The sequence below is a fragment of the Schistocerca nitens genome, chromosome 1 (assembly GCF_023898315.1).
Source record: "Schistocerca nitens isolate TAMUIC-IGC-003100 chromosome 1, iqSchNite1.1, whole genome shotgun sequence".
NCBI lineage: Eukaryota > Metazoa > Arthropoda > Insecta > Orthoptera > Acrididae > Schistocerca > Schistocerca nitens.
Genome location: NC_064614.1, coordinates 290,539,081 through 290,561,287, shown reverse-complemented (window position 1 = coordinate 290,561,287; position 22,207 = coordinate 290,539,081). Strand labels below are relative to the sequence as shown.

At 41.7% G+C, this 22,207-nt stretch overlaps 1 protein-coding gene and 1 pseudogene across 1 annotated transcript in view; one reads left to right on the top strand and one right to left on the bottom strand.

The window, feature by feature from the left end:
- Positions 1–22,207, bottom strand: part of LOC126243480 (uncharacterized) — a 1,765,051-nt gene that overhangs the window by 1,652,263 nt on the left and 90,581 nt on the right. The gene's annotated exons all lie outside the window — the stretch shown is intronic.
- Positions 18,781–18,898, top strand: LOC126211079 (5S ribosomal RNA; annotated as a pseudogene).

Sequence of the window (22,207 nt, the reverse complement as noted above, 5' to 3'; positions counted from 1 at the left end):
GATGAAAGAAGAAAGTACAAAAATGTTTAGGGAATTTCGGGAATACATAAATACAAGTCGCTGAAGAATAAAATAAACAGGAAGTGCTAGGAAGCTAAGACGAAATGGCTGCATGAAGAACGCGAACAAATCGAAAAAGAAATATTTGTCAGAAGGACTGACCCAGCAGATAGGAAACTGGAAACAGCCCTCGGTGAACTTGAAAGCAAAGGTGGTAACATTAAGAGCACAACGGATTCAACTGTTAAATGCAGGGGAGAGAGCGGATAGGTGGGAAAGTTCGTTAAAGGACTCTATGAGGGGGATGATTTGTCTGATATGATAGGACAAACAAGAGTCGATTTAGAAGAGATAGAAGAACCTGTATTAGAATCAGCTTTGGAGACTTAAGATGAAATAAGGCGGAAGGGATAGATAACAATCCCTCAGAATTTATAAAATCATTGGGGAAAGTGGCAACAAAACTACTACTCACTTTGCTGTGTAGAATACTATCTGACTTTCAGAAAAATATCAGCTACAAAATTCCGAAGACTGCAAGAGCTGACAACTGCGAGAATGATCGCACAATCAGCTTAACAGCTAACGCATGTTGATGACAAATATAATACACAGAAAAATTGAAAAGAAAATTGAGGATGAGTTAGATGACAATCAGTTTGGCTTTAGGAAAGGTAAAGTCAGCAGAGAGGCAATTCTGACGTTGCCATTGATAATGGAGGCAATACTAAAGAAAAATGAAGCCACTTTCCTATGATTTGTCGAAATGCGAAAGGCATCCGACAACGTAAAATTGTGCAAGACTTTCCAAATTCTGAGAAAAATATGAGTAGGCTATAGGGAGAGACGGGTAATATAAAATTTGTACAAGAACCAAGAGGGAATAGTAAGAGTGGACGGCCAAGAACGAAGCGTCTGCTTAAAAAGGATGTGAGATAGGAATATAATCTTTCGCCCCTGTACATTGGAGAAACAATGATGTAAATAAAAGACCAGAAGTGGAATTAAAATTCACTGTGATACGTTTCGCTGATGACGTTGCTATTCTGAGTGAAAGTGAAGAAGAATCACATGATCTGCTGAATGGACTGAACAGTCCAATGAGTATAGAGTATGGACTGAGAGTAAATCGAAGAAAGAGGAAAGTAATGAGAAGTAGGAGAAATGAGAACAGCGAAAAACTTAACATCAGGATTGCTGGTCACGAAGTAGATGAACTTAAGGAATTCTGCTACCTAGGCAGCAAAATAACCAGTGACGGACGGAGAAAGGAGGACATCAAAAGCAGATTAGCACTGGCAGAAAGGACATTCCTGGCTAAGAAGTTTATTAGTATCGAACATAGGCCTTAATTTGACGAAGAAATGTCTGAGACTGTACGTCTGGAGCGCAGCAGTGTATGGTAGTGAAACATGGTCTGTGGAACACCAGAACAGAAGAGAATCGAAGCATTGGAGATGTGGTGCTACATACGAATGTTGAAAATTAGGTGGACTGTTAAGGTAAGGAATGAGGAGGTTCTGCGCAGAATCGGTGAGGTAAGTACTATGTGGAGAACACTGACATGGAGAAGGGGCAGGATGATAGGACATTTGTTAAGACGTCAGGGGATGACTTCCATGGTACTAGAGAGAGTCGTAGAGAGCAAAAACTGTAGAGGAAGACGGAGATTGGAATACATCGTGCAAATAATTGAGGCCGTAGGTTGTAAGTGCTACTCTGAGATGAAGAGGTTGCCACAGGAGGGGAATTCATGATGGGCCGCATGAAACCAGCCATAAGAGTGACAAAAAAAAAAAAAAGGTTCTCTCGGAAAAAGTTTAAGATCCTGTTCTGACACCATGTTAGATGGCTGCAAATGGAACACCATTACTTGTAGAACAGTCGTACAGTATTTAGTAATTTTATCAGTATCTTCGTTCCCTACCTTTGGTAAATTTCTTTCTTCTCCGGAGACAAAACTCGTTTTTGTACATTATACACTTGTGTATCTACTTTCTCATTCTTTATTTAAATCTTCTTTCTTTGTTGCCTGAGCTACTTGTATATACTTCTTCGGTATTAAAGTTATATGATCACCTTTTAAGCTACACTTTATATATTTCTGCATTGTTATTATATTTTATTACGGTTTTCTTCAATCTTTCTAACATCTAATTTGCGAAATAACCAAAAAGATGTCTGAACCCATTTCGGTACTTCTACATACTCTCGTCACTTTAACAACCAATCATTTTATTACTGATAATAACACAGTTAATGAGTGATAGTTGTCCTCTGACTGTCAACGTGTATTTCTGAATATCTCTCTTCCTGAAAAAAGGTATTTGTTATTTTCAGTTGGTTAAATAGAGCCTTACGTTAATTTTTTGTCCATTGCTAGTTAATACTACTTCCCTGAAGTTGCCACCACTTTAGCAGTAAGGATTTTTCGCATTCTAGCATTGAAGTCTCACGCAGTGCAAACATGATCTTTTTTTTACTATTTTATTCAGTGCCTTCTGGAGTTTGTCAGAGAAGGTTATAGTTTAACCTAGTTTTTTTCTTATGGGACCTAAATTCCGGAGAAAGTCCAATAAGTCAAATGGCCTCTAACTATTTCTAATATTACAGTTACAATTCTTTCAGAGGTACTACTATTTCTGATTTCAATGAATTGTGTATATCATTGCAACTCTGGCAGGAGCTCTTCCGTTCTTGATAACTCTACCTTTTAATTTCTATTTTGTATCGGTTATCGTGACTACATCAAGTTTCTTTTTTAATTTTAATTCTATTCTTTGTTGTTACACCACTTACGTTTCATATAGCTAGTTTAGTTTTTCGTTACATGGCAAGTCTGTCATCCTTTTTCTGCTTGGTACCTTGTCATTAAATTACATCCGCTTTCTCTCTACCTGTAATTCACGAGTAATTGTGGATTGCCTCTGCATAGCTTACCAACCTTTAGCAGAGTAAATCTTATGATGGAGCTGCCAGCTTAAGGACTCATGACCATCCTTTTTGTTCGATGTTTCCTTTGTCTACTATTCCGCCGACCAGAGTGGCCGAGCGGTTCTAGGCGCTTCAGTCCGGAACCGTGCGACTGCTACGGTCGCAGGTTCGAATCCTGCCTCGGGCATGGATGTGTGTGATGTCCTTAGATTAGTTAGGTTTAAGTAGTTCTAATTTCTAGGGGACTGATGACCTCAGACATTAAGTCCCATAGTGCTCAGAGCCATTTTGATCTACAGTTCCTTTCTCAGCGACTTTAATCTGATCTATCCTGTATTTGACCTCCTTAGAGAATTATTCTCACCGGTAACGTCTTCTTTGACTGTCACTGGACTCGAATTCGGGAGGACGACGGTTCAATCCCGTCTTCGGCCATCCTGATTTAGGTTTTCCGTGATTTCCCTCAATCGCTTCAGGCAAATGCCGGGATGGTTCCTTTGAAAGGGCACGGCCGATTTCCTTCCCCATCCTTCGCTCACCCGAGCCTGCGCTCCGTCTCTATTGACCTCGTTGTCGACGGGACTTTAAAAACTAATCTCCTCCTCCTCCTCCTTCTTTGACTGTGCCGTACGAAATGTGCATGTGGCTAGGCCTCCCGTCTGTTACATTGGTGGTTTGGTACAAGTCCTTTTCGTTGACGCCACTTCGGCGCCTTGCGTGTTGATTACTTGTGGTACTTTTTGCCTTTTATGTCTCCCTTCCTTCGTCCGTAATGTGTTATTTTGCTTTCAAGGTAGAAGAATTCTTTCACTTACTTCGGGATCACCGAGTTTCATAGCTGTAGAGGTATCAGCTATTCTCCATCTCATTCGTCTTCCTTTGGTTTGTTCTCATTCCATTTTCTGTGCTCATTACACTGTTCATTCGATGTAACTGCCCCTGTATTTCTTCGGTTTCATTAAGTCATCAGAAATATTAATCCAAGTCTAGAACCTTTCTTTTACTTCCGTCGTTGCTTCTTTGACGCAAATTTTGAATAGAAGGGGCGAAAGATTGTAGCTCTACTAAAACCCTTTTCGATCCAAACACTTCGTTCTTACTCTTTCAATCTTATTGTTCCCTCTTGCCTCTTGTTTCCTATTGTAGTTTGTACCTATTGTTGATCATCTCTCTTTCCGTCGAGCTTACCACTATTTTTCATAATTTTGAAGAACTTGCACCATTTTACATCGGCGAATGCTTTTTTCAGTTCGAAAAATTCTATGAACGTGTCTTAATTGCTTTTTACGCATCCTTCCATTATCACTAGCAACGACATAATGGCCACTCTGGTGCCTTTAGCATTCCTAAAGCCAAACTGATGTCATCTAACAGTTCCTATATTTTTTTTTAAAATTCTTCAGTACATTATCTTAGTTAGAAAGTTGGATGAATGAGCTGTTAACCTTACTGTACGATATTTCTCGTGCTTATCAGCTTTTGATATCTTCGAAATAGTGTGGCTGATTTTTTTCCGAAAGACTGACGGAGTGTCGCTGTCTCATAGATTCATAGACCAACGTCAGTCACCAGTTACCAGAATAATTTTGGAAACTTCGAAGGATGTCCTTCATGCTGCCTTATTTGGTTCCATGTCTTTCAAAGCTCTGCTAAGTTCTGTATTGGATCCCCTATGGCTTTCCTATCGACTACTATTTCTTCTCTCTCGTAGGGGCCTTGTGAGTACTGGTTACATCTTTCTGCTCTCCCTCTCTCTCTCTGCGTTCAACCGTGGAATTCATATTGCACTCTCGATTTTGACGCCATTGCTTTTAATTTAACCTACGGCTGCTCTGACTTTTCTATATGTTGGTTCGTTCCTCCAGACGGACAGATGTTTTTTCAGTGTCTTCGCATTTTTCCTGCAGCCACATAGCCTTGGCTTCCATATTATTATGCGTTTCATTACTTAGTAATTTTATGTATTACTGTTTTCCCCTAACTTTCAGGTAGTAGTACATCCTTCTTATCTATATCTGCTGAAGTGTTCCATCTGGTGCTGAAGGTTTCTTGGCACTTTCCTTCCGTGTAACAGTGTTTCTCCGCCAAATTTTTGTAATTGTCATTTTTAGCTGTATCCATCGCTCTTTTGATGAACTGTCTACTGTGGTATTCATTATCGCTACATCTACAGCATTGGAGAACTTCAAATGCATCTCATCATTCCTCAGTAATTCACTGATTAGTGAACACTGATTAAATTTCATTCTACTTTTTATCATAATAAAATTGTGATCCGAGTCTACATCTGCTCCTCTGTATACCTTTCAACCCAGTATCTGATTTCGGAACCTCTATGAGACCATGACGTAATCTAGCCAGAATCTTAGGGCTTCTCCAAGCGTTTTCCAAGTATACCTCCTCAACTTGTGATTTTTGAACAGTGTATTCCTAACCGAAGTTAATGCATTACTCAATTTTCATACCACTGGTGCCAAGCATGCATTCTCCTTAACTCCTGCTAATCTGATCACTAACAACGCATTCTAGACCCCCATAATTATTAGTTTATAATTTCGCTTTAGGTGCTGAATTACCTGCTCGGTATTCTCATATGGTTTCTTGATGCCATCATTCTAGGTGAGAGAAATAGACTAAATCTAACAGCCGACGTTCCGAATAAGAATTACTGTTTCACTGACTGTGTCGATGAGGGGTGCATGGTCGCTGAGATCGGAAGATAAGTCCCGTGCCATTCTCCACATAACTTTTAATCACTGCTAGAAACGCTATCGCATATGAAATTTATATACCCAATTTGTAGATTGAGAGTTTGATGCTGGCAGTCAGTGCCTGAAGTCATGATGCAGATGTGGGAATAGTTACACAGGGCGATTCAGCTGCCCAAAGCAACGTTTATACAACCAGCAATATTATTTCTGGCCTTCAAAAACCACGCACAGAGTTTTCATATTCTCTCGCTTGGTACGCGCGAACTACTAGTCCTAGAGAAAGAAATGAACATGACGTTTTTGTAGGAGATTTTAGGTAATTAAATTTTGTACTAGGTACGCTTTTGCTGGACGCCAACGTTTCCGAGTTATTGAAGAAAAACTTACGAAACTGACCTTCAAACTACAATCATCCCTCAATAGTCAGGATTTCTTGTATGTTGTTCACTGCACTCCCACCTACTACTATACAGGAACTCTTCCTGACATTCGACCTTCTTTGGTATCTGTTGATTGGACTATTACGCCACCAGCATAGCCGGCTATTTCTTTAACATCATTAATCTAACCGAGCCCGTGAGGCTAATGAAAGAAAAACGACTTTTGTGAACATTACTCTAAAATTAACTACCTTGACAATTCGATTCAAATTTAATCCTTACAAGCACAATAGTGTACTAGTCAGAAGACCCGACGAATTCGACCACGCAAATATTGATCTTCAGGCTTTCCCGCTGAGACGTCGTCATCCTGGAAAATTGGGTTTTCTGCCGGGACTCCGCGACGTCCTTTCACGATATTTCGATCACGTAAGTCGCAGTCTTCATCAGGTACTCCCTGAGACTCAGTAAAAACGATTCCCATTACAAGATTCAAGTACATTAAATTTCCTATAAAAAGGTCCTATTCATTTTTTCATTTTTTCTGTAGGACTGGTTCAAATGGCTGTCAGCACTATGGGACTTAACATCTGTGGTCATTAGTCCCCTAGAACTTAGAACTACTTAGACCTAACTAACCTAAGGACATCACACACATCCATGCCCTAGGCAGGATTCCAACCTGCGACCGTAGCAGTCGCGCGGTTCCGGACTGAGCGCCTAGAACCGCGAGACCACCGCGGCCGGCTTTCTGTAGGACTGTTAGTTTGCACGTAGCGAGCGAGGGAATAAGAAATTTCTGAAGGCCGGATATCACATTGCAGTTTGCTTAACACGACATCGGTATGGACAACTGAATCATCCTGTATATGACGGAGAGCTCGGTGTTCATAACGTTCCACGCCTCTTAGGGAATGACGTACAAATGGCTCTGAGCACTATGGGACTCAACTGCTGTGGTTATCAGTCCCCTAGAACTTAGAACTACTTAAACCTAACTAACCTAAGGACATCACACACATCCATGCCCGAGGCAGGATTCGAACCTGCGACCGTAGCAGTCCCACGGTTCCGTACTGCGCGCCTAGAACCGCGAGACCACCGCGGCCGGCCCTCTTTGGGAAAGCATGTATTGCTCAAACTATGTTTAAATGTGTGGAACATCACCACAACACAAGGTTACAACAACCTGGGAGTCAACGGCTGCGTGGAGTTGCTTAGCCGAGTGACATGTAACGAATTTTGATGAGATGTCGTTACAGCCGTTTCTCGTTACTGGAACTATGTTTTGAAAGAACCCAATAAAATAATGCTGGCTGTTAAGCTAATTCGTAGGGATAGGCGCTATCCTCAGAAAAAAAAAAGTGGGTTAGTTACGGCATTAATGCCTCGTTATTATTTCTATTCATACTCATCCACCGGCGGCGTTTCAATTGTGGAGGCAGCACACACGAAGCTTAGTGCATGCACTGCGTTCTCTCAGGTATGCCATCTCCAGAAAACAATTCGAAGGGAGACAGCCTTGGAGATCGGAGATCCCGCTGCAAACCTAGGAAGAGTATCTCATAGTTTCACCTCGATTTCAGGGCTGTCATAGCGTAAAAAACAAAGAAAAACCTATATGTGGACAACGTGAGTGAAAGGAGACTTATCCGAGAACCCTTCAATGAATTTGAAAGAAAACAGTTGCCGAAGGATCTGAATGAAAATAAAATTCTTTTGATCTTATGAAAGAAACAGTAAACGTCGAAGTCACCTACTCACTCACTCAACAACCATATTAACACCGAAGCAGACCATCACAGAAAGAAAGCCGAATTACTGAGTTCGGCCTTACGAAACAGTTTCACTGTGGAATGTCATAACACGGGTCTTGCTTTTAATCACTCCACGACAGATATTGAAACAAGCAGTTCCAGAATTCATAATCAACTGACACAGATCATCAGTGGAGAGCCGAATGATATAGCTGTGAAGTGCTACTAAGATTATCCGAAACAAATTGCTCTCTTAGTAGTAGCTTATCATAGATCAGTGGAGCAACGAAGAGTACGTAGAAACTGAAAAAAAGTGCAGGTTAGTCTAGTTTTCAACAGGGTCGTCAGAAAGTCACGCATTATTAGATAACTATAGCGCTGACACAAATCTGTTGGAGAATTATAGTGCAGGTTCTATGCTCATGGATTATACCATTTTTGGATAACGATAATCTCCTCCGTAAGAATCAATAATGATTTTCCATGAAGTATCGGAATTGTGACTTCTTGCTACGGTTTATCTGCTGACAAATATTCTGTCATTTTTAGGAGAGTGTTTTGCACTGGAGATTGCTTTTTTTTCGTTTATTGTTATGTCATGCCCCTGGTCCCATTTGGGGGTGGGGGAGAGCAGTCAGTGGTACAATATTCCACTATTCAGCAAAGGATATTGAAGGTGTGTGGGTAAGGAAGTGGTGACAAAAGGAAACAGATTGTTAGATCACATGGCTAACTTTATGCTGTGGCCGCCCATTCCATACATCATAGCGCCTACTGCATTGACATCCCACTTCACGTCCAACCAACTCGGGGTGCCCATATCACAAGGCGAATATTCACCAGGAAAACCTATGTCGTCTGTGTTGTCAACAAATATTTAATGGCTGCCACAACAAAACAGCAGGTCTCCACCAACGGCCGCCAGGGATAGCTATCCGTTCTCGGAGCCTGCAGAACAGCTTCACCAGAGGTCGCAGCTAGCGCAGGAACGCCCGGCATGTGATCGCAAATAGTTTCGGCAGATACATCCGCCAAACGGGCTTTATAAGGCGGCGCACTGCCGGCAAAAGATAATTGGACGCATCGTTTGGAAGTGCACAGAGCTGCGACACGTGCAGCCACGGCCAATCGCCTCTTCTAGCTGGCCGATCTCTTCTGGACGGACCTGGTATAGTCGACGAAACATTTTACATTGTAGAATTGTGTTTGTTATCGCTCCCCGTGAAGAGTCGGGTCGCTTCTGTTATTATTTTATTATTATTTTATACTTGTTTCGATCCGCAGTTGGGGTCGAGCCTGTTGTTCCTTTGGGGATTGTATTCTTGTTTCGTTTTCTTGGGTCCAGTAAATAGTTTCCGGACTTGGGTTTTCCGCATTTCTATTCTGCTATCGCAGATACTTCTCTTTATACCTTAATTTGGCGAGGAAAGGCATGCGCAAGAGCAGTCGGTACATGGGCGACCTTTGTCTTGTTTCTTGCCCTCTTCGAATGTTTACCGAGAGAGGTGGCGCAGTTGTTAGTACATTAGACTCGCATTCGGGAGGATAACGGTTAAAACCCGCGCCCGGCCGTCCAGATTTAGTTTACCGTTACGCGCTAAATCGTTCCAGGCAAATGTCGGGATTGTTCCTTTGAAAACATACGGCCGGTTTCCTTGTCCATCCTTGACGCCGTTCGAGCTTCTTCTCCGTCTCTAATGACTTCGATGTTAGCGAAAAGTTGAACCCAATCATCCATCCATTTCTCCATCTATGGCGCGCAGACGCATGCGTAATGTGGTACTACAATTGCTCGCTTTCTGTCGGAATGCGGGCTCGCAAAACAAATTAAGATACAAAAATTATTAAAATTAACTGACGTTAGACGTATCATTAGTTGCAAAATGTTTTCTTTCTGGACGTATTGAAGAAATCACTGGGTCCCACGCCATATCCAGGTGAAGCTGCCATCACGGTAAATCAGATCTTCCAACGAACGTATTTCCTCCGACTCCTTAATAATTGAATCCCAGAAGGATCTTGTCGAGGCCATAGTTTCTGCTGCAGAATAATCCATGGAATATCACGTGGAGATCGATCACGGCTGATTTCCAGGGCTGTGGAAGGCGAGTGCGCCGATCATGTTCAACGCACCTTCCATGCACTGTGAGCGATTTCTGATCAATGTAGGCTTTGCAATTCGTAGTGTAAGGTTAGCGATGTGAACTAGCAATCTCCAGGGAAAATCACTCACCTTAATATGGCTGAACGGTTGTCAGCCGAAATATAAGAAATCGACGACATAAAAAAAATGGTTCAAATGGCTCTGAGCACTATGGGACTTAACTTCTGAGGTCATCAGCCCCTAAGACGTAGAACTACTTAAGCCTAACTAACCTAAGGACAGCACACACATCCATGCCCGAGGCAGGATTGGAACCTGCGACCGTATCGACGACATCGGGCTGCAATCCCGTAACTTCGTGGAATACTCTTTACGCCGGGAAAGTCTGAAGCTCGCAATATGGATTTTGCATACAGTAAAATTGTGAACTACACTCGGCAGCGTTTGTCAATGAAATATGGAGACCCATAGACATACGTGCCCCGTTATGCCGTGCGCCTTAGGTTCTCCATAGTCTGCTCCCAGACGATGGTGTTAACTATAGGAATGTTTCCTGCAGAGGATGGACGATTGGAGCAGGGATTAGCAGTTGACTCTGGACGTAAATAAATGTAATGTATTGCACATAAACAGGCGAAGAGTTCCACTGGTGTAAGAATACGCGATTGGCGATAAATGGTTAGCAAAGGTTACTATCGTAAAATACCTTGAGGAAATTATCCAGAACGACCTAAAGTGGAATGGCCACATAAAAAATATATATAAGCAGATGCTAGACAGATTCATTGGAAACTAATTTAGCGAAAAGTATTTCATCCACGAAGGAAATACCTTACACAACATTTGTTCGACTAATTCTTTTGTTCGTCAGTTTGAGACCGTTAACAAATACAATTAACGGAAGAGATGCAGAAGATCCAACTAAGAAGGCGCGTTTCGTCAGAGGATCGTTTATTCAGCGCGGAAGCGCTCCGTAGTTGCTAAATAAACTGAACTCTTAGACGCCGCAAGAGAGACATTAAGCATCACGGATTCGTTTACTTTTGAAATTTTAGAAGCGCTCGTTCCACGATGAGCCGGGCGACATTACTCCTCGCCTTATAAATGATAACAACGAGATAATCAGAGAACTTGAAGCTCATACGGTGCTTCACATACAAACAATCCCATCACGCTCCATTCGTGAATGGAGCAGGAAAGGAGCAAAAAGTCAATGGCACCCGGGAGTACCGTATGTTACACACCGCAAGGTAGCATGCGAAATATAGCTTTGAATGTATAAGTAGGCGGTATGCACGCCAATGCGCATTGTGGAGCGAGTGTAACCTCCCATTGTCTTTAACTCTGGCATACTGCCGAGGTGCACACGGCGCAGTCATGTGCCAAGAAAAGGAAATAGGAATTGCACAGCAGTCGCAAGATGGACCATTGATGGGCCCCACGGGCGCTTAAATACTTTGTCTGTGAATCTGAGAGGGTATAAATAACATACAATAACGGGGTAGAATCAGAGTGTCTACACGTTTCATGAACATCAATAACAATTTCCTCCTCGGCAGCCAGAGAAAACATACAACAACCTTGAAATCTTTGAAGATTCGTGTCGACCAGTTGCTTTTATACGATATATACGACATTGCAGTGCCTATGTTGTTCAGAAATACGATGCGATGTTCCTTTGGAAATGCATAAAATGTATTGCCGTACGGAAGTTTGGGTGTGGCTGATGAGTCGTGCTCGGATAGCCTAATGGTACGGCGACGTCTCGCAATATGCGGGAAATCCTGGTTCGAGTCGCAGTCCGACTAAGTTTTTATTGACGTCATTTCATTATACAGCAGGACTGGCTATCATATAATTCTTTTTATGTGTCTCAGTCTTTATCGTTATTAAAACATAGTCAAAAATACCGAAGAATCCTCTACAAAATGTAAACTTAAGATGAAATGAAAGGTGTTTCCTGAAGATGTACCTGATTTTACAGGACTATAAATTATCTTATACGTGAACGGGAGTAGAAACTTTGCGGTTAATTTTAATTATCAAACAATCATCTGATTTTACAAAATTGGGCACAGGGGTGGACAAAAATATGGAAACACCACGAGAAATGCATGTTTGACTATAAATACAGACGCTAGCCAAACCTGTTGCGCTCTTGTATTTGACCACGAACGGCACCCTAAGCAAAGTCCTCATCTTCGTGATCCTTATGCGAAATCTACGTTCGTGGAGGGAGAATCGTTCTGCAGTCGGCATCAAATGCCGGTCCTTCAAATTTTCTCAATAATTCCTCGCGAATCCAGCGTCGTCTTCCGTCCAGGGATTCCTATTTGATAACTTTGTAACACTTGCGGTCTGATCGAAGCTACAGGTAAGCGGGCCAGCAGCACGCCTCTGAATTGCTTCGATAAATTTCTTTAATCAGACGTGAGATCCCTGACATACGATAAGTATCAAGAATCGGTCGCAATAGCATTCTATCAGCTACGTCCTTTGTAGATGAGCTGCACTTCCCAGAATACTCCCAACAAAACGGAGTCAAGCATTCGCCTTCGCTAGCACCAACCTAAAGTGCTCGTTCCATTTCATATCGCTTTGCTACGTTTCACCTAGATATTTAATCAATGTGACTCTGTCAAGCAGCACCTATTGCGGGAATGTTCTTCCTTCTCATCCGCATTAACTTACATTTTTGTGCATTTAGAGCAGGCTGCCATTCATCACACAACTAGAAAGTCTGTCGTAGTAACTTCTTATCCTCCGGCACCCAACAATATCTTCCCGCACACAACACACTATCAGCCAACGGCCGTAAATTTCTGCGTCTATGTACATCAGATCTTATATAGAAACTAAGAACAGACCTGTCACACTTCCCTGAGGCAGTGCTGGCGATACCTTTATCCCTGATGAACAGCCGCCGTTTGGCACAAAGTAACGGCTTCTATACCTAAACACGCCTTCCAGCCACTCACTTATCAGGCAACCTAAACCTTCGACAGTCTGCAATGGGGCATCGTGTCGAACGCTTTCCGAAATCTAGAAATATGGAATCTAACGGCTACCATCCATTCATGGTTTTCAGGTCACCAAGTGAGAAGCCAGTCGTCGTCAGTCCAGTGCTAATGACGTATATAGGCAAAGGTAGCTGAGCGTGTCAAGAATGGTCGTGGTTTCGAGATTTTCTCGGTAAATGTGCGCTGTACATAATGGATCTCGAGTACAGGTTGTAGACGCATGGTTGACGAAGTATGGAAGTTTGGGTCGGGCCGCAGGTCGTGGGCAGATAGCTAAATGGTGACTCGAGCACTCGCGGTAAGCAGGAAATCCAGGTTCGAGTCACACTCCGGCACAAATTTCCACCGTTGTCATTCCATTACACATCGGATGGTTATCCATATTCGCAGCAGCGAGTACATTTCAGGTACTTCATAACGACTGTAGACACTGCAGTGCCTGACCCTATGGACAACCTTGCATATCCGAAAGAACTTTACATCGCAATTCAGAATAACACAGGCACTGCAATATCTTATATATCGTACCGTATGTTGGAAGATATCGATTATAGCCTCACATAACAGATGAATTTGCTCGTTACTTTCGGAAGATTGACATCTAGGTTAAACCCATTTACACTCTAGCGTCGCATGATTACTGGCTCCTTGGATTAAAACAGACAATCCTCAAGAGTTTTAGATATACGGGGCACAAAAACATGGTATTCTTCATTTCACGTGTTGATTTTTTTTAAATTTCTTTATTTTGACTTTGGGTTACAAGTATCATACAACCAGCAACGGTTATAAAGTGCCAAAGAAACATAATCGCAAAAAGCAGAATAACACAAAATTATGAAATTAGCAAATAAACGCAGTCTTAAAGAAAGATAAAAGCGCAGTTAGAGAAACACCAGAGATCTGACTGCACTGCTGACAATGACATTGGAGGAGAATTACAAATAGGACTATACAGCAACATTATGACAAACGTACATATGCTCTCATAGATAAGGGCAAAGATTAAAGGTCAAACACTGTACATCATGCAACAAGTACAACAATATCTGAAGAACAGAATTGCAGATAACGTCATATAACTATGTGAGAATTATAGCATACAGATACACGTATTTAAGATAAAAGAAAACCCAAAATGACAAACACAATACAACCAACGATATGTAGAATAGTGCCAGTAGAACAACAACATAAAATACACAAGAGAGCAACAATGAAAATCTAATTATACAATTACGCAAATTACGCACTCGATTACGAACCGAACTGATGCCATGTGAAAAATGAAGACCTCGGCAACTCATACATTAAATTTGGATGGCAGTGCTTTCAAATAATCTGTGAGCAAGTTATATTTATCAAAAAGGTTGAGTAAAACAGGAACTCTGGAATGGAGGGGTAATCTCTCGCAATTAGTTTCTTATTCAAGTCCAATTGTGCTGTCGTGTACTTATAACATGTCAGTATGATGCGGTAAGATCTGCTACTGCTCTTGTGTCCTTATAGCTATGTCCAGACGTGATAATCTTCAACTGACATAGGTGGGTGGGGTGGCACCAATGTTCCATGATAGAAGTCACATGACATCTATAAAGCTACATAGAGGTGAACCATGGTCGAGAAGAGATGGCGTTGATTGTTTATGTAATCGGATATATTATAAAGAAATAAACGCTCACCCTGATTCAAATTTCAACGGTTTTTCAGTTAACTTATTTACCAGGAATAATTTACAGACAACTGTCTATTCGTTACTTAATTTTATGGCAGAAAGAGCTGTTATATTGCGTTCCATGTAATATTTTTGCATATCAGAGGGGAAGCTCAAAAGTAATGATAAAATGTATCTGAGGAAGGTACGAAGTACGATACCCTGCAACCATGTTATGAACATTCTCTCCTATTTTCGCTTAACTTAGCAAGTATCTGCAATCTCCATCACTATTTTAATACCGTTGCTGCTGCAACAGTTATGTTATTGACTAATATATTGTCATCGTCCATCTCATTTTTATTTCAGAGTAGTATTTCTACCTCTGCATTGCTTCCAGGCTGGATACTTTCTACATTTGTTGCCTGCTCTCTGGTCCTATTTGTTTTACAGCCTTACAGCTTCTTAATTTGCCACAACTAGTGTTCTCAGGTGTTTCAGTAGACGCCCCACCAACTGGTGAAGTACTCCCATATTTCTTTTCCATGAACTTCAGTTTTCATCTTTTGCAATATCTCCTCATTTCGTAGTTTATCAGTCAACTTGTCAAGCTATTACGGATGCATCTGATGTCATTCTAAGGCTGATATTCACTTTGTATCAGTCATCATTTGTGTTTTAATTAAAATCATCTTTTAATTCTTCTGTTACTGCATATTCAACACATCCGTCGACAAAACATTTTCATTTTTCTTTTTTTCATCACCACTCTGGACAAGATTTCTCTATCCTTAACCCACATTCTGTGATTGGTGGACTGAGTTTCTTAGACCTTCTGTTCCTGATGTCAGATCGCATAAACGCTCTACAAATCGTAGTACAGTTTTGCACCCCAAGTTCTTGTTTTTCTGTCAAGATTTTTTGTTTCTTTTTGTTACACCTCGTTCACGTACTTTTCAACGTACTCTGTAAATTACAGTAGGTATGACTTACTGTAACATTTTATATCACTATGAACACAAACAGGCTTTTATTATTTCTTTTTAGGCTAAGGATTGACTTTAGTGATTATTCATCTGTTGCCATCATATAATCCTGATCTCCGAATTTCGGAACATGATATTCTTACACTATCGAAAAATCTCAGCAGTGGTAATATATATGGACAAAATACCACTACGTCTGGGGGCCGATGACCTCGCAGTTTGGTCCGTCCCTTCCTCCCCCCCCCCCGCACCTCCCACCCCCACCCTCTTTTAAACCAACCAATCACTACTTTTGCACGACATAGCACACTAACACTTGCACTGAAATGTGATCATACCCTGTGGGAGGGATGGGTGGGAGTGACGGAAGATGGTGGGAAGGGAAGAGGAAGAAGAGAAAGAGCAGGAGGAGTACTCACTTATTAGTGAAGAAAGCTAAGACCATTTTCGTAACATTTATTTTCTCATGGAAGGCCAAAAATTTTACCGAAGCAGCTGTTTTCTGCTTCTTCACACAGACTTCACATCTTCCTTGATGTGTACGCCCGTTACAATGTGCTATTGTGGTGTTGACAAAAAAAAATGGGGGAGTAATCTCATATTGACGGGACACGCAGTTCTTCAATCACAGGACAGAGACAGCAAATACTTTGTAAAACGTTCTTCGCTTTCTTTGTGACGTTACATATTAACAAAAATAATGTTGAATTACTTGCAGAGCGACAAAAAAGCATACCCCAGGATACAAGGTACTGCGAGAATCAATCCATAATTATACAGAACTCGCAGAATATTCGACAAAAACCGCGAGAACCGTTAATGTACTAAATGGACACTGAAATAATACCTTTTACATCGCAAATTGCGTTGTTTAGAACGCCATGATGATAAAAAAGATAGAATTGTAAAATCAAAAAGTAGAAAGTTTTTCAAGGAAAAAAAACGTTTTTTGACTTTTTCAGAGTTGGGAACAAAGAACTGTCGTAATTATTTTATATTAAGGATTCAAAATGCTGGAAGAGAAGATCGCAAACAAACAAAAAATCGTTCACAACCGAATGCATTCCAGTATGAAACTGCAAAACATATTAAACTACATTCTCGTTGCTCATTGAACGAGCAAGTTAAATCATGGCACTGCATTTAAGGGGAGCCGGAGGTGCCTATGCTGCCCGTGTTAAAATCACTAAGTTTGAGGAACATTTATGAATAAACTACCAAATAGAAAAATTTGAATTTTTTTACATATAGAGTGGTTTAGTATTGCAGATATGACAGAGGGATTTTGGAGTATCTTTTCTAGTTTCCTTCCAATTATTTTTTTTATTAATGACCCAATTTTTTTTACAATAATTGCTTTATAATTAAACTGAAATGAAACTACAGAACATATTGCCAAATGGCTGTGTTACAATGTAAGTTTGACCACTAGGAGTGCTGTATAAAAATTTCATCTCTCTAGCTTGAGTGGATTTTGAGAAAATGTTACTTATATTCGAAAAATTCTAATTTACGGGAAATGGCTATCAAAGTTTCTCAATACATTCCTGCACTATAGGATGGATTATCAGGGTCTCCTTCATCCTACAAAAGCTTCCTCTTCTGTCTTCTTTTCTGGCCTGTTGTTCCATCGTACTTCATATGCCTTTCTCTTCTTTCTGCTCCTCTTATCCTTTCTCTGTCAATATTTCTTAGTGCTCGTACAGTGTTCATCCGAGCTGTAAATCCTAATGCCTTCAGAACTTCACACTTCACACTGTTCCCTTGGTTGTAGGTTGCTATTGCATCATAAATGCCAAAGTGCAGTGTTTTTATGCTTACAAACACCCTTTTAGGAATCACTTTCCAAATCAAATTGTTTACGCTCTCCTTAGGATTCTGCGTCTTTCCGTGTAGACATTTGTGTAACAATTCTGGCTGTGCTAAGTCATGAAAAATTGGTTTTATTGTTCCCTCCTAATTCCTGTATATACTGCATATTACCCGCTTTACACAAGAAGTATAATACTACCAACAACAGGCGCAACACCGAACTAATTCGAAACGGTAAACAGCAAAGAGACGATGTTCCGCGCTCTTATTCATTGTAGTATGGCAACTTGGCATTAGTGTTAATTTTCTTTTCCCTACTTTGGTTCAAATGGCTCTGAGCACTATGGGACTCAACTTCTGAGGTCATTAGTCCCCTAGAACTTAGAACTAGTTAAACCTAACTAACCTAAAGACATCACACACATCCATGCCCGAGGCAGGATTCGAACCTGCGACCGTAGCGGTCTCGCGGTTCCAGACTGCAGCGCCAGAACCGCGCGGCCACTTCGGCCGGCCTTTCCCTACTTTCTTCCTCTTCTTATACACACGGTTACTAAAACGTGGCATCATAACCAGAACAAAAGTGTACGACAATATTAAATGGAGCAAGATGTTCGAAATTCTGAGGAAAATAGGAGTAAGCTGTAAGGAAATACGGGTAATATTTGTCACAGAAAACAATGTAGCTAACCCTTGCACACTCACTGTATGCGTAACATAAGGCGCTGTATGAGTAACAGGCCGAGAAAATCCCAAGCAGTTCGCCAGGAAGTCACGAGAGGGTGTTAGATGCATTCACCGGCCGCCCATTTCCTCTGCAGGCGTGGGGGAAAATGGTAATAACACCACTTCTTGGGCGAGTAGAACAATAATTCAAAGTTTACATTAAAGAAGAATGTTGCAATTGATTTTCGGTAGCAAAAAAAAATCGTAATTTTTTGGATTTGACCACCTCCGGCTCCCCTTAAAACACATAAAAACACATCAAATATATAATATATGAATTGCAATATATGACTTGCAATAGAATGGGGATCTGGATGAGAATCTTTTAAGTTTCTTGACTCATTGAGCGTTGCGCCTTAGTCGTCTGATAACAGACAAGGATAATCAAGGATAAGTCTGATACTTAAGAGAGAAACGGTGAAGCGGGCGTATTTCAATGTGCAAACCCAACAAAGTTCGCCAGCATCTAGGTGATTACCATTCTGCGCGTTCCCAGCGCTGAATCACTGAATTAACCATCAGCCTCGAGCAAGCTTGGAACTAAACACGATTTGTTCCTGAAATCCAACTACAAAGTACTGGAGATTGTTGAGTGATATTTACTAAGTATTTTTGTGTGAGGTACCCATCCTCTGTGCAGATTTTTACAGAGCAGTAGCATTTCGTTTGATTTAATACTATCTTTGACCTTTGAATGCCAACGGCCTTGCCGCAGTGGTAACACTGGTTCCCGTCAGATCAACGAAGTTAAGCACTGTCGGGCTGGGCTAGCACTTGGATGGGTGACCATCCGGTCTGCCGAGCGCTGTTGGCAAGCGGGGTGCACTCAGCCCTTGTGAGGCAAACTGGGGAGCTACTTGAGTGAGAAGTAGCGGCTCCGGTTTCGAAAACTGACGTACGGCCGGGAGAGCGGTGTGCTGACCGCATGCCCCTGCATATCCACGTCGAGTGATGCCTACGGCGGACGGTCAGTAGCGTTGGGCCTTCATGACCTGTTCGGGAGGAGTTTAGTTGTTTTTTAGTTTTGACCTTTAAATGTACTGAAAATATCTGCAAAAATGTTGACGATGCACGCTGTGTCTCTTGTTTCGAAACAAACTTTTTCAATTCACTTCATTGTGCATCCTGTTGATATATTTAATCCTTAGACTGGCATTCAGTATTGATCGGTCCTATCTCTGGTTTGTTTTCATAGCAATAGTAGTTGCATAATGGGCGATCAAAACGTTCCAGTTAGAATATCGTACAGTCCTGAATAGGTATACCGATCAAGAAAAATCTCCGTTATAATTTAGGCAATCGTTCCACCATCGCACGAGGTTTAAGATACGCGTCTGGTAGAATACAATGTACTGTAGCGTGAAGAAGTCCTTAACTGCCTGCTGTACATCCTCGTACGAAAGTAATCGTCTACCCTTCGGATCTTTTTTAAGGATGGAAGGCGTGATACTCGCCTAGGGAAATATCAGGACTGTAGGGTGGGTACACAGGTGTCTTCCACTTGAGCTGGCCTGAACTGGCTCAAAAATGGTTTTTTGGCTCTGAGCACTATGGGACTCAACTGCTGTGGTCATAAGTCCCCTAGAACTTAGAACTACTTAAACCTAACTAACCTAAGGACAGCACACAACACCCAGCCATCACGAGGCAGAGAAAATCCCTGACCCCGCCGGGAATCGAACCCGGGAACCCGGTCGTGGGAAGCGAGAACGCTACCGCACGACCACGAGATGCGGGCCCTGAACTGGCGTTATGACATTTACTATAGCCGCGCGGGGTAGCCGAGCGGTCTGTGGCGCCTTGTCACGATCCGCTCGGCTCCCCCCGTCTGAGGTTATAGTCCTCCCTCGGATATGGGTGTGTGTGCTGTCCTTATCGTAAGTTAGTTTCAGTTAGATTAAGTAGCGTGTAAGCTTAGGGACCGATGACCCCAGCAGTTTGGTCCCATAAGACCTTACTACAAATTTCCAATTTATGTCTACTATATGGGGGCGTGCCCGTATCATAAATGCGGTAAAGCAGACTACTCTTTTCGACTGATTATTATTTTCCTTAATACAGTCCGACGAAACCGATGTTCGGCCTACGTCCTCTTCCCAAAAGCATTGATACTGAATATAGTATGGTAGCTTTCCAATCTTTCCCTCTCACCCACGGAGTTTTCGAGTTAGACTGATGTTATATCTGAAGTCAACTGACAGAAATAAAACCACTAGGGTAAAAACAAATGGCGCAAGCAAAATTCATGCATTTATAAGACTAGTCCAGTTACGAATGAAATGTTATTCCTTTACACTGCAAACTGTAATCAGAACGATTAGAACATCCGTAAATGACGCAAGCCGGAATTTTTTATCAAAACACTTTCATCAGAAGCTAATGTTAGGGTCAACCGACATAGCGGACGTCAGATTCAAGTTTGTAACGTCATGATAACTCTCCTTATTATACTTCCGTGACATCTTTCACCCCTAGTCTAGGAGTTGCGTTTTTATTTACCAATCATAATGCCTTCGGTCCTGAGTTCGAAACCCGCCACCACTTAATTTTTGATTAATAATCGGTACTGGCGGTCGAAGACTTCCGGGATAAGAAGTCATCCTTGTTCTGCCAACAGCCTTGTGAAAGATGGCGGAGGAGCGGACAGAAGTTCAGGGCACTCTCTTGTCCATCGGGTGGGAAATTGCCCCTCCAGGCAGAAGAATCAGCAATAACCAATAATATGAGGATGCAGGAGGCAATGTAAACTACTGCATTAAAGACACATAACTTGTATCCACATTAATGGTTCAAATGGCTCTGAGCACTATGGGACTCAACTACTGAGGTCATTAGTCCCCTAGAACTTAGAACTAGTTAAACCTAACTAACCTAAGGACATCACAAACAACCATGCCCGAGGCAGGATTCGAACCTGCGACCGTAGCGGTCTTGCGGTTCCAGACTGCAGCGCCTTTAACCGCACGGCCACTTCGGCCGGCTATATCCACATTACATGTGGACTATAATTATAACGTATCGTGATGATCTCTCCATTGGAAGTCCTCCATTCGGATCTTCGGGACAGGACTGCCTACGGGGAGGTGACTATGAGAAAAGGTGGACTAATCAACGAAAGGATAACGTTTTACGAATCGGGGCGTGGAATGTCAAAAGCTTGAACGTGGGAGGGAAGCTAGAATATCTGAAAAGGTAAATGCAAAGGCTCCATCTTGATATAGCAGGGGTGATTGAAGTCAAATGGAAAGAATACCAGGATTTCTAGTTATATGAGTATTGGGTAACATCAACAGCAGCAGAAAATTGTATAACAAGAGTAGTATTCGTTACGAATAGGAACATAGGGCAGAGAGTGTGTTTCTGTTAATAGTTCAGTAATAGGGTTGTTCTTATCAGATCGACAGCAAATCAGCACCCGACACAATTTTTCAGATATATCTGCCGACGTCGCAAGCTAAACATGAAGAGTCAGAGTATATGACGACACTAAAAGGGAAATATAGTACATAAAGGAAGATGAAAATCCAGTAATAATGGGGGACTGGAACGCAGCTGTAGGGGAAGGAATAGCAGAAGAAAAAGTTACAGAAGAACGTGGGCTTGGGTTAAGGAATGAGAGAGAAACACTAATTGAGTTCAGTATTAAAATTTTAGCTACCGATAGCGAATCTTTTGTTCAAGAATCATAAGAGGAGCAAGTATACTTGGAAAAGGTTGGGTGAGAAGGAGAAGAGTTCAGTTAGGTTACACAATGGTTAGACAGAGATTAAGAAATCAGATACCGCATTTAAGGCGTAGCCAGGAGCAGGTATAGCCTCAGGCCACAATGTAGTAGTGACGAAGAGTAGGCTGAAGTTGAAGAGATTAGGCAGGAGTAATCAACACGCAAAGAAGAGGGATACGGAAGTACTAAGGAATCACGAGATGCGTTGGCAGTTCTCTAAGGCTTTCAATACTGCAATAAGAAATAGGTAAGTAGGCAGTACATTTGAAGAGGAATGAACATCTCTACAAAGGGCAGTCCCATAAGTTGGAAACAAAAACATATGTACAAAGAGGGTAACTGTGAAGAAACCATGAGTAACATAAGAGATACTTCTATCGATCGATCAAAGAAAGAAGT